The sequence below is a fragment of the Haliotis rufescens genome, unplaced genomic scaffold (genome assembly GCF_023055435.1).
Source record: "Haliotis rufescens isolate VD_foot unplaced genomic scaffold, xgHalRufe1.0.p SCAF_1, whole genome shotgun sequence".
NCBI lineage: Eukaryota > Metazoa > Mollusca > Gastropoda > Lepetellida > Haliotidae > Haliotis > Haliotis rufescens.
Window position 1 is genome coordinate 13,925,130 of NW_025963779.1, and position 11,054 is coordinate 13,936,183.

The following is an 11,054-nucleotide window of genomic DNA, read 5'->3' on the forward strand; positions in this document are numbered from 1 at the left end:
TACCATGTTTACAGGACCCTCGTATTTCCTGTAAGCACCCTTGAAATTAATCATTAGGCGTCCTGTGGACCCCCCGTTTTTAAGTCGAGGTAAAACCCTGGGTATGTTGTTGACATTAAGAAGGAATCTGTGCCTCTACTACTTGCCCATGTCCAATATCTACTGTATCACTGTTTGTCTGTAATTGTAAGTTCAGTTGAGTATAAGAGGGGGTCAAGACTTTGATCCCAGAGATATACTTCATTCGGGACCAAAACTGTGAGTTAGATTATGCTGAAAAAAAAAGAAAAATGTGATCATGAATATTTTTGGTGTATATTATAATTCATCATAATTTGTCTCATTGTAATATTATGTTGGATGCTTAAATATTGCTGTAAGACCGCCTCCGTGGTCTAGTGGCAGAGCGTCAGCCCGGAGAGCGGAAGGTCCGCCACTAGACCGCCTCCGTGGTCTAGTGGCAGAGCGTCCGCCCCGAGAGCCGAAGGTCCGGTGTTTGATCCCCGACCGCGTCATACCAAAAGATGTTAAAAGATGGTACTTGTTGTTACCCTGTCTGGCGCTCGGCATTAAGGGGCTAAAACAAGGACTGGTCGGCTTGGATTCAGTATACTGTGTCTGAGTGGGGTATTCATTACTGTTAAACTGCGGCATGGTATCTCAGTGAGCTAGCACTATAAATCGGCATCAGTCCGGACTAGTACAAGCAGCCACACAAACACACACACGTACATGCACGTGGCTATATAAGTGCGATAATCTTGGACGTGATGTTAAACCCCATTTCACCTCACCTAAATATTGCTGTAGGCAAGCTAGAGGAGAGACAGAGTGCTCCCTTGAGAAACATACTTTATTATGTCAGCACGTTCCCCTCATTGTAACAAAGCAAGTTTAATGTATTGCATGCATATCTGATAAAAACAACAAATAGAATACATATATGACTTGTGCCCCTGTGAGCAAATGGCTATGGGCTATATACGGACATGCTTCAGTGCACACCAGCTGGTACCGTAGCTGATTGTTGTGAGTCAGACCACATAACTGTATATTACATTGCATCAGCATGTTATATTGGATCGATTAAAGTGTCTTTGATAGGTATACAGTTAAGTTTGTGTTACACATGTAGCTTGTTTGGAAATTGCACTGCTTTAATGGATGGGTTCTTTTCTTATTTAATGATTGAGAGAACAGTATGGGCATATTTATGGTGAAAATAAGATATTTTCTTCAGGGTCACAGTAGTGAAGATATAAATGATATTTGCAGTGATCCACCTTCCAAGTTTTCAATGTTTACTGGAACTTCTTTTGAAGTGTCCAAGTCAACTATTTTTCTCAAACACACACTTTCAAGGCCTTTCTTTGACATGACTATACTACTCAATATTTACTAAGGATCACAATAGTCACCTTTAGTCAAAGGTGTGTTCCTTAGCAAATGTTGAGTAGTATGTAGCGGCCATAAATTTTTCGAGTCACGTGATGGGAGTCGAACCACGGACCTTCTGATCCGAGGTCGGACGCCTTGTCCACATGACCAAAGAGGTTAACCCCTTCAGCAAGCTGACAAGGTAAGGATGTCATCTGTGGGATGACTCCACGCCCTGCTACAAGAAAATTACAGTAGTTTCTTAGCAAATGTTGAGTAGTATATTACAGTAGTTATGGAATCATGCTCAAGAATGCAACCTATGACCCTTTGTTTCAGTGAGTGATTCAGCACAACAGTTGCACATGCATTTTGTTACAGTCGCTTGTATGCACATGCCAACCACAAGGTTGTCTCGTGCAACTTTTGGAATAGTTTGACAATCTTTTTGTAGAGGTGTTTGGTTGTTCAGGATGTATTTTACCTGGAACAAATACAGACTTATAACAATAGGATGACACAATAATTATTATGATAGTTAAAAGTAACATTGAAAATGTTGCAGTGGATGAACATCTTGTCATTTTCATTATTTTTCTCATTTCATTTGACGATTAGTGGCTACTTAAACATACTACATATCTCATTCAATTATGTTTTTGATTAAATTTTTATTTCTGGAGTCAAGTTACAGATTGGAGCTCCTGCCCAGGAAAGCCTGAAGCTTGCTGGAAGGAAATTTGAGAGATGAAATACATTCATTTATTTTACCAGATGAGCACTTTTGAGATTAGGATTCAGCATGACAAGTTAACCTGAAACATATTTTAACCTGTATAGTGATCATATACATGGACATCCTCTTAAACCTCTATAATTCTACTTGCCTTTGGATACCTTTAACATTAGACAAATTGACTTGAATGTACAGGCTAGTCCCATTCTACATCCCTGAGGATGATCCATCAGTAGCATATTCGATACAAGGGACGTTAGTTGTCTTGGGGTGTAGTGTCTTGTGAATGTTCATATGAGCAAAAGTTGTAGTTGTGAAAGAAAGATTGTGAAAAATGTATCCATGTTAGTTATTGTGTAAACATACAACAATGTACAATATTGAGGTGAAATTGGGTTTAACGTTGCGTCCAAGATTATTGCACTTATATAGCGATGTGCATGCACGTGTGTGTGTGTGTGTGTGTGTGTGTGTGTGTGTGTGTTTGTGTGTGTGTATGGCTGCTTGTACTAGTCCGGACTGATGCCGATTTATAGTGTTAGCCCACTGAGATATCATGTCGCAGTTTAACATGAATACCCCACTCAGACACAGTATACTGACTCCGAGCCGACCAGTCCTTGTTTTAGCCCCTTAATGCCGAGCGCAAGACAGGGTAACAACAAGTACCATCTTTTAACGTATTTTGGTATGACGCACCCGGGGGTCGAACCCCGGACCTTCCTCTCTCCGGGCGGACGCTCTACCACTAGACCACGGAGGCGGTCCTACAATTTTGAGTCTTATATGTGACTGATATGACTGAATTAAGACTTACTGTCTCCGATTTAAATTTTACATTGCCTGGGGTTGGAAATTCTGCCATGGTGAGACTTAATGCATGATGTGCAAATTGGGATATCTTTGTGTAGAAATATGTAGCTGCAAGTTACAAGAAATATGTGCAAGCAATGTTCAAAATAAGTGCCTGCCTGTAAGCCCGTGGCAGGTTGATCTCGTGTCGGGCCCGTAGTTTCGGATTTGTATGGGTCCTTAGGGCCCGCTGTAAATGTGGGTGTTAATCTATTTGTCACATAAGCTGCGGGGCTTTTTCTTAAATGAGGGCCTGAGTTTAGTCGGGGCCTGCAGCTTCTAAATGTTGGCAGCCTGGAATGTTGGCGGTGTAAGTAATTGAGTCTGAACCAGACAATCAAGTGATCTACGCATTTGGGATACGATGACATGCATCAACCAAATCAGCGAGTCTGACCACCCAATCCCGCTAGTTGCCCCTTCCCACAAGCAGTTGCCTTTTCGGCAAGCATGGGTTGCTGAAGACCCATTCTAACCTACTGTAAAGTAATAAGATGGTTTAGTGTACTGTACTCTAAGACTTGGTTATTACTTTAGTTACAGGACCTTCATATTTCTTGTGACAAAGTAAGTACAATAAATATTTCGGAGGGACTCACAATATTTATTTTTCTGCATCCATTCTGCACATGTGTTCATACATGACGCACATTTCTGTGTCTTGCAAAACCTGAATTGTTGATGTCTTCTTGACACTGGTCCTTCAACACAATTCCTTACATAGAGACACTACTTCATCAATACAGCAAATTAAACATGGTAAAGATATATGTTATGAAGACATTAGAACTCTGTGGTGTAGTGGATAGAGTGTCTGTATTCTCTGAGAACTGATGGTTGTCAGTTCGATCCCCTCTCCATGTTAAACCAGTTTAAAAGATGGTTCCTACCCTGCCTGGCTCCCAGTGTTACAGGGATAAAACAATGGCTGGTAGTCACAACCAGAAGTCCTGTCTAGTACAAGCAGCCACACACACACATGCATACATGTAAGTGAAATAATCTGGAACACGATGTTAACCCCATTTCACCTCACATAATTGCTGGAGTTACAAAATTCTGTTCAAACATTCTACACTTGTGTGTAACCGTTTTTACACACATGAAATCTCTGTATCCCTGGTCCCTTACCATACAGCATGTACATGGTCTTATTGATCTTTTACTGTTTACTGACACAAAAGGATGTTTAAAATATTAAAGTGCTGAATAAGACATCAACCTTGATCTATCATCAGCGCTATACATTTAAACTGTTATAAGTGGTCCCCTTGAGGACCAGTAATCTTGAATGCAATATTTCCTGATAAAGGTTTTCTAGCCCTCCAAGAAAGAACGTTATCAAGAGTCTCAAGACATCCATCTACTTGACCCTGCTTCGTCTGATACAAAGTCGCAATTGCCTTTTTGATAGCATCTTAGAGCCTCCAGTGACACCTCTTGTTTTCCAAAAGGGATATATCTCAAAACAGATACCCCTAGCACAAAATCTCAGGGAGAGTATTTTAAATCCTGAAGATGTTATGATATCTCAAGGATGTTATCTTCACATTAAGTGTTCTTAAAATATTTCCTGTTACATGGATTTGAATCTTTTTGCTTTGCATGACATCTTGTAGATGGTTCTCAATTTGCTACCAGCTTCAAGGGCCATAATAAGTAACAGTAGGGATTTTTTGTTGTTGAAGTCATACTTTGGTGTGCTATTAATTATTGTTTGTAGTATGTACCAGATATATGATATGTGGTTTGTTCTCAATAATTCAAACAGATATACATTGCCATCAAAATATTTTTATGCAATATCTGGGAACTCGTCCAAGAGAGTTATGTTGCACATGCAAAATGGACATGGCGCAGGTCGGGGCTACATGCTTGGAACAAACATCTCATGCAACTCAACTCTCTTTGCATTTTCACCATTTTGGACTTCAGGCCACTTTTCGTATACATACATATCATTCACAGTTTAGTTATGCAAAACCTGGAGCGAATAGATGATTATGCCATTTATTTGATCACTGAAGGAACTATGAATAATGGCTCAAGTTCAACATGTATTTGACATGCGAGAGCTTGTGGACATGTTTGGTATTTTTTATCATTAGTTACTATACAGAATTACTTTGGAAAGCTAAGAAAATTTTGCATCACTAAAATTCTGCAGAAATAGTGTTAGCTATGTTTTCCTCAATAACATGGAAAAAGGTTATGTGTGGGTTGCTAACGGTAAGCTGTGACAATGTGGATGTGGCACCAGTCCAGCTGGTGTGAGTGTTGATTTCCAACTGATAACTAATTACACTAAGCAAGGTTCAATAATCTATAAGCGTCCTGTCTTAACAATGAGATTATCACATGTAAGTTGTCTGATTCAACTTCGATGAGGACTGACACTGATTGAGTTTGAACATTTCATTTTTTTCGCATAAGGAAATATTTTTTTAGGTCTGTTTTGGGTGAAAAATCAATTTGCTGTAACCGTAAATTTGTTCTAAAATATATTATACAGTTGTCGGGACTTTGGAAATAGTTTATTATAACTATGTTCTACTGTACATTGCACATTACTACACTAGTTCTAACTGATCGTGGGCATGCAGTATCTTATGCTTGTCATTGTTTGTTTGTTTGTTTGTTGTTTAAGCCGCACTCAGCAATATTCCAGCTATATGACAGCGTTCTGTAAATAATCAAGTCTGTACTAGACATTCCAGTGATTGACATCATGAGCATTGATCCACGCACTTGGGATACGATGACATGCATCAACCAAGTTAGTGAGCCTGACCACCCAATCTTGTTATTTGCCTCTTATGACAAGCATAGTCGTCCTAAGAGGCGATGTAATGGATTGGGTGATTGCTTGCGTGTCATTTCTTCTTGACTGCATGGATTGTTGCTCGTAATATCAATCACTGGATTGTCTTGCCCAGACTTGATTATTTACAGGCCACCATCATATAGTTGAAATATTGGCAGTGTGGCCTTGAAAAAAACCCCAAAACATAACAATGCTAGATCACTTGTGGATTAAATCTCTGGCCAAATGTCCCCACATTTTAACAGTCCCCACATTTTAACAGTCCCCACATTTTAACGGTCCCTATTCATGTGTTCATAAAACTATGCTGTGCAGTGTGCACGAACACATTGAATTCTTATCCAGATTTATGTCTCTGATCGTGTAGGGCAGTCATTAGATACATGAAACGCTGACTTTTCACTTGGGTCGGATATTGCATGTTCATTTTGGTTTATGATTCTGGAGATAATGTCTTGGTTTTGGTAACCTGACCTGCCTTGATTTCCCAGTACCAGTCCCTAAAAACTTTATCTTCCTTTTAATCAAACAAATAAGTAATGAACGAAGATTCTGTTCATAATTAGAAATCTACATAATTTAATCAGACCTTAAAAGTTTTTGATAAATTTTCAGTTTTTTTTAACATGTTATCGATACGAGGAAAAAGTATGATTTTTTAAGTTTGTTTTTTACCTTAAGTGTATTTGATTTTGAGAAACAAATTCCAAAATATGGCATTTAGACACCACCCAGTGAAAGAGATATGAGGTGTTAATTAAACGAAAGGGCAGGCCTGACATGCATATTGTTTAAAAATACATTCATCTGACTACAGACCTGTCATTTAGGTCTGTGATGGGACTAAATGCTGGTACTAATACACACTTAATACATGCAAATTCAGCCTGCAGGCACTCTGTGTGAGGGGAGTCAAGGCAATGCATGCAAGACATTCATTGTGGTATCGATAGGGAAATATTTGACATACTGATGAATGGAGTTCACAAGCTAATTGGTATCATGTCAGTGAATGAGGACGGGTATGTTTAAGGTGAATTAAAAATTTAAATATATTCGTTTTTTTGGCATCATGAAATTATTGAAGTGTAGATGATATATTTCTCTATCAGAATTAGCAAAAGATGCAGAAGGCATCGAATACTTATACCAGTACTCACACAAGGCTAGCTAATACCAGCTCCTATGCAAGGCTAGTTTTTCAGGTGAGATCCCATGCCATATCAATTATCACTGACAGAAACTTGCCATAACATATCAGCTGTCACTCTTTGTAATTATTCCTAATGCATTCATTGAATTAAAAAATGTGTACAAAACAATTCTCCCTCTCCCATATCATGCATATATTTAAATTTCTTACACAACAGGAAGCGTCTATTGCATCAACACATCCACTAAAGTAAGAATTGATACATCAGAAATGTGGACGCCAGACATATTTGTACGAAGGTGTGGAGGGGAACTCCCATGTAGATAGCGTGACGTGTACTATCATTCCTGTTGGTGCATGCCGTGCTTGTTCTCTGGAGGATGCTAGACTCACAGATACAGAAGCTGAGCGTTGTTTGTCTAATGTGATTAACAGTCATATCCTTCAAATGGTGGTATGGGGTTTGAGATTCCTTTTAACTCTGAAATCCCATATGAGTGTCAGATCTGTTGTTCTCTTGCCTAATTGATTACTTAAGAAATGTCTGCAAGATTTTGTTACAGGTGCATAATTGTTTACCATGCTTGTCTTGAACAATAATATATATGACTATGATTTGTTGGTGAATGGTGGGTCCCTGGGAAGAGTTATTCATAAGATTATTCATTATTCTTTGAATGATGACAAATGCTCAAGCATTATTATGCATCTATATCATCTTTCAGCAACCCAAATTATTTTTTGGTTTCTTAGGTTAGTGGCTAACATTGCTAATGGATGAGATAACAGGCTGTACTGACAGGTCAAACTAATGTTACATGCAGTACTTACAGGTCATACTAATGTTACATGAAGTACTGACAGGTCAAACTAATGTTACATGTAATTCTGACAGGTCAAACTTATGTTACATGTAATTCTGACAGGTCAAACTGATGTTACATGCAGTACTTACAGGTCAAACTGATGTTACATGCAGTACTGACAGGTCAAACTAATGTTACATGCAGTACTGACAGGTCAAACTGATGTTACATGTAGTACTGACAGGTCAGACTGATGTTACATGCAGTACTGACAGGTCAAACTGATGTTACATGCAGTACTTACAGGTCAAACTGATGTTACATGCAGTACTGACAGGTCAAACTAATGTTACATGCAGTACTGACAGGTCAAACTAATGTTACATGCAGTACTGATAGGTCAAATTTATGTTACATGTACTATTGACAGGTGAAACTAATGTTACATGCAGTACTGACAGGACAAACTAATGTTACATGCAGTACTGATAGGTCAAATTTATGTTACATGTACTATTGACAGGTGAAACTAATGTTACATGCAGTACTGACAGGACAAACTAATGTTACATGCAGTACTGATAGGTCAAATTTATGTTACATGTACTATTGACAGGTGAAACTAATGTTACATGCAGTACTGACAGGTCAAACTAATGTTACATGCAGTACTGACAGGTCAAACTAATGTTACATGCAGTACTGATAGGTCAAATTTATGTTACATGTACTATTGACAGGTGAAACTAATGTTACATGCAGTACTGACAGGTCAAACTGATGTTACATGCAGTACTTACAGGTGAAACTAATGTTACATGCAGTACTTACAGGTCAAACTGATGTTACATGCAGTACTGACAGGTCAAACTAATGTTACATGCAGTACTTACAGGTCAAACTGATGTTACATGCAGTACTGACAGGTCAAACTGATGTTACATGCAGTACTAACAAGTCAAACTAATGTTACATGCTGTACTTACAGGTCAAACTGATGTTACATGTAGTACTGATAGGTCCATCTAATGTTACATGCTGTACTTACAGGTCAAACTGATGTTACATGTAGTACTGACAGGTCAAACTAATGTTACATGCTGTACTTACAGGTCAAACTGATGTTACATGTAGTACTGACAGGTCAAACTAATGTTACATGCTGTACTTACAGGTCAAACTGATGTTACATGTAGTACTGATAGGTCCATCTAATGTTACATGCTGTACTTACAGGTCAAACTGATGTTACATGTAGTACTGACAGGTCAAACTAATGTTACATGCTGTACTTACAGGTCAAACTGATGTTACATGCAGTACTGACAGGTCAAACTAATGTTACATGTAGTACTGATAGGTCCATCTAATGTTACATGCAGTACTGACAGGTCAAACTGATGTTACATGTTGTACTGACAGGTCAAACTAATGTTACATGCTGTACTTACAGGTCAAACTGATGTTACATGCAGTACAGACAGGTCAAACTAATGTTACAAGCAGTACTGACAGGTCAAACTAATGTTACAAGCAGTACTGACAGGTCAAACTAATGTTACATGCAGTACTGAGAGAAGGTCAAACTATAACATACCATAATCCTTGACAGATGCATTTGTTGTTTTGCAAGTCTTTGAAAGAAATAACTAGTATGATGATTATGGAAAGCTGTTATAAATACCATGACCATGTAAGGTTTAAAAGACCTGCAGTTATTGCTAGAAAAGTGATCTAGGCAAAGACATTTTTCAGGAAAAATTGACGTCCTGATGTTGAATGTTGAAGAAAGTGACACATGAGAGAGTTTAGGAATAACCTCTGACGCGTCTGTTGGTGAGATAGTTTGTGTGAATGGCTAGCTAATATCCAGCATAGTTAATGTGTTAATGTGTAAACTGTGTAAACACTGCAGGCTAGTGGAGCTTACACAAGGCTGGTTCTCATAATAACTCTGTTAAATTCCCAGCTTCTAAAGGGTTACACAAATATAGAGAGTATTGATTCATAACATATTAACAGTTGTCAAACATGTGGGCCTGGCGCACTGCTGTTTTATGTGTCTCACGTGCATCCAGTGCCTGCTGATGTCCAGGGTGTATGCTGGATGCTTACACTGACATATTTGAAAATAGGTCACTGTTATTGTGGATTGATGATGGAGAGTAGGGAGGAAGAATATTGTATTTGAGAGAGTTAATGGGCTCTTATGCCACGGTCACCTGTATTTTGCTTAAACTGTATCTATGTTACACCTATATTACATTTATATATATTAAGATCGATATTACTTTGGTAATGGGTTGTGATGGAATGAATTGAAGAAGCATGTGTTTGAATGAGATGATCTGCAATGATCACCTGTAAATGGCAAAATAAAAAATAAAACCAATTCAGTCAATCTCGTTAATAAGACACTTGTTTATCTGACTATCAGCCTTATCCAACCCTAATGATGGGAACTGATAAAATAAGTGCTATTTAGACCTGTTAATCTGACTGTCTTTCACTCCGAAACTGACACACGTAATTTGCAACGAATTGCTCAAATCACTCATTATTCAGTCTCGTTAATCCGACAGAGTGATCAGGGTACTTCCTGGTCTTCTTTTCCCCCTCGAGTACACCGCGAGTACACATGCAAAATAAGTCGGCGTGTAGCTGCATATTACAATGGCTGCATAGAAATTTGCTTAACAACAAATAACTCCTATAGATAAACAAGACAGGATTATAATCACATGACGATGTCTAGATCACCTAAATCTCATTGAATTAGATCTAAGTTCTTGCTACCACTTAGGACATCCTATTACAGGTCAAGTCAGAGAGACCTTTCAGTCAGAATGACCGACCAATGAACTAGAACTGGAAGTTGATATTAGCCAATCCGAAAGCAGCTAACAATATAACATACCATTTTTATATATCCTTTTTGATTATTTTTTTACAACATGCATGTTTCTTTATCTATCTTGTAGTTGTCCGATTTTTTATCTACTTAATTGCGTTTATTCAACATACTCGCTTATCTGATATGATCATATGCAACCAACCATGTCAAATTATTGGGACTTGACTGTACCTATGCATTGTCACATAACCAGAGTTCGTTCAAAGTAAATCGCCCAATCAAGTTAAGTCATCAAAGTGAGTTAGCTTTCATTTATTGAATGTTATATATTGCAGTAAGACTTCCAATTAGGGGGCGGTGGGGTAGCCTAGTGGTTAAAGCGTTCGCTCGTCATGCCGAAGACCCGCGTTCGATTCCCCACATTGGTACAATGTATGAAGCCCATTTCTGGT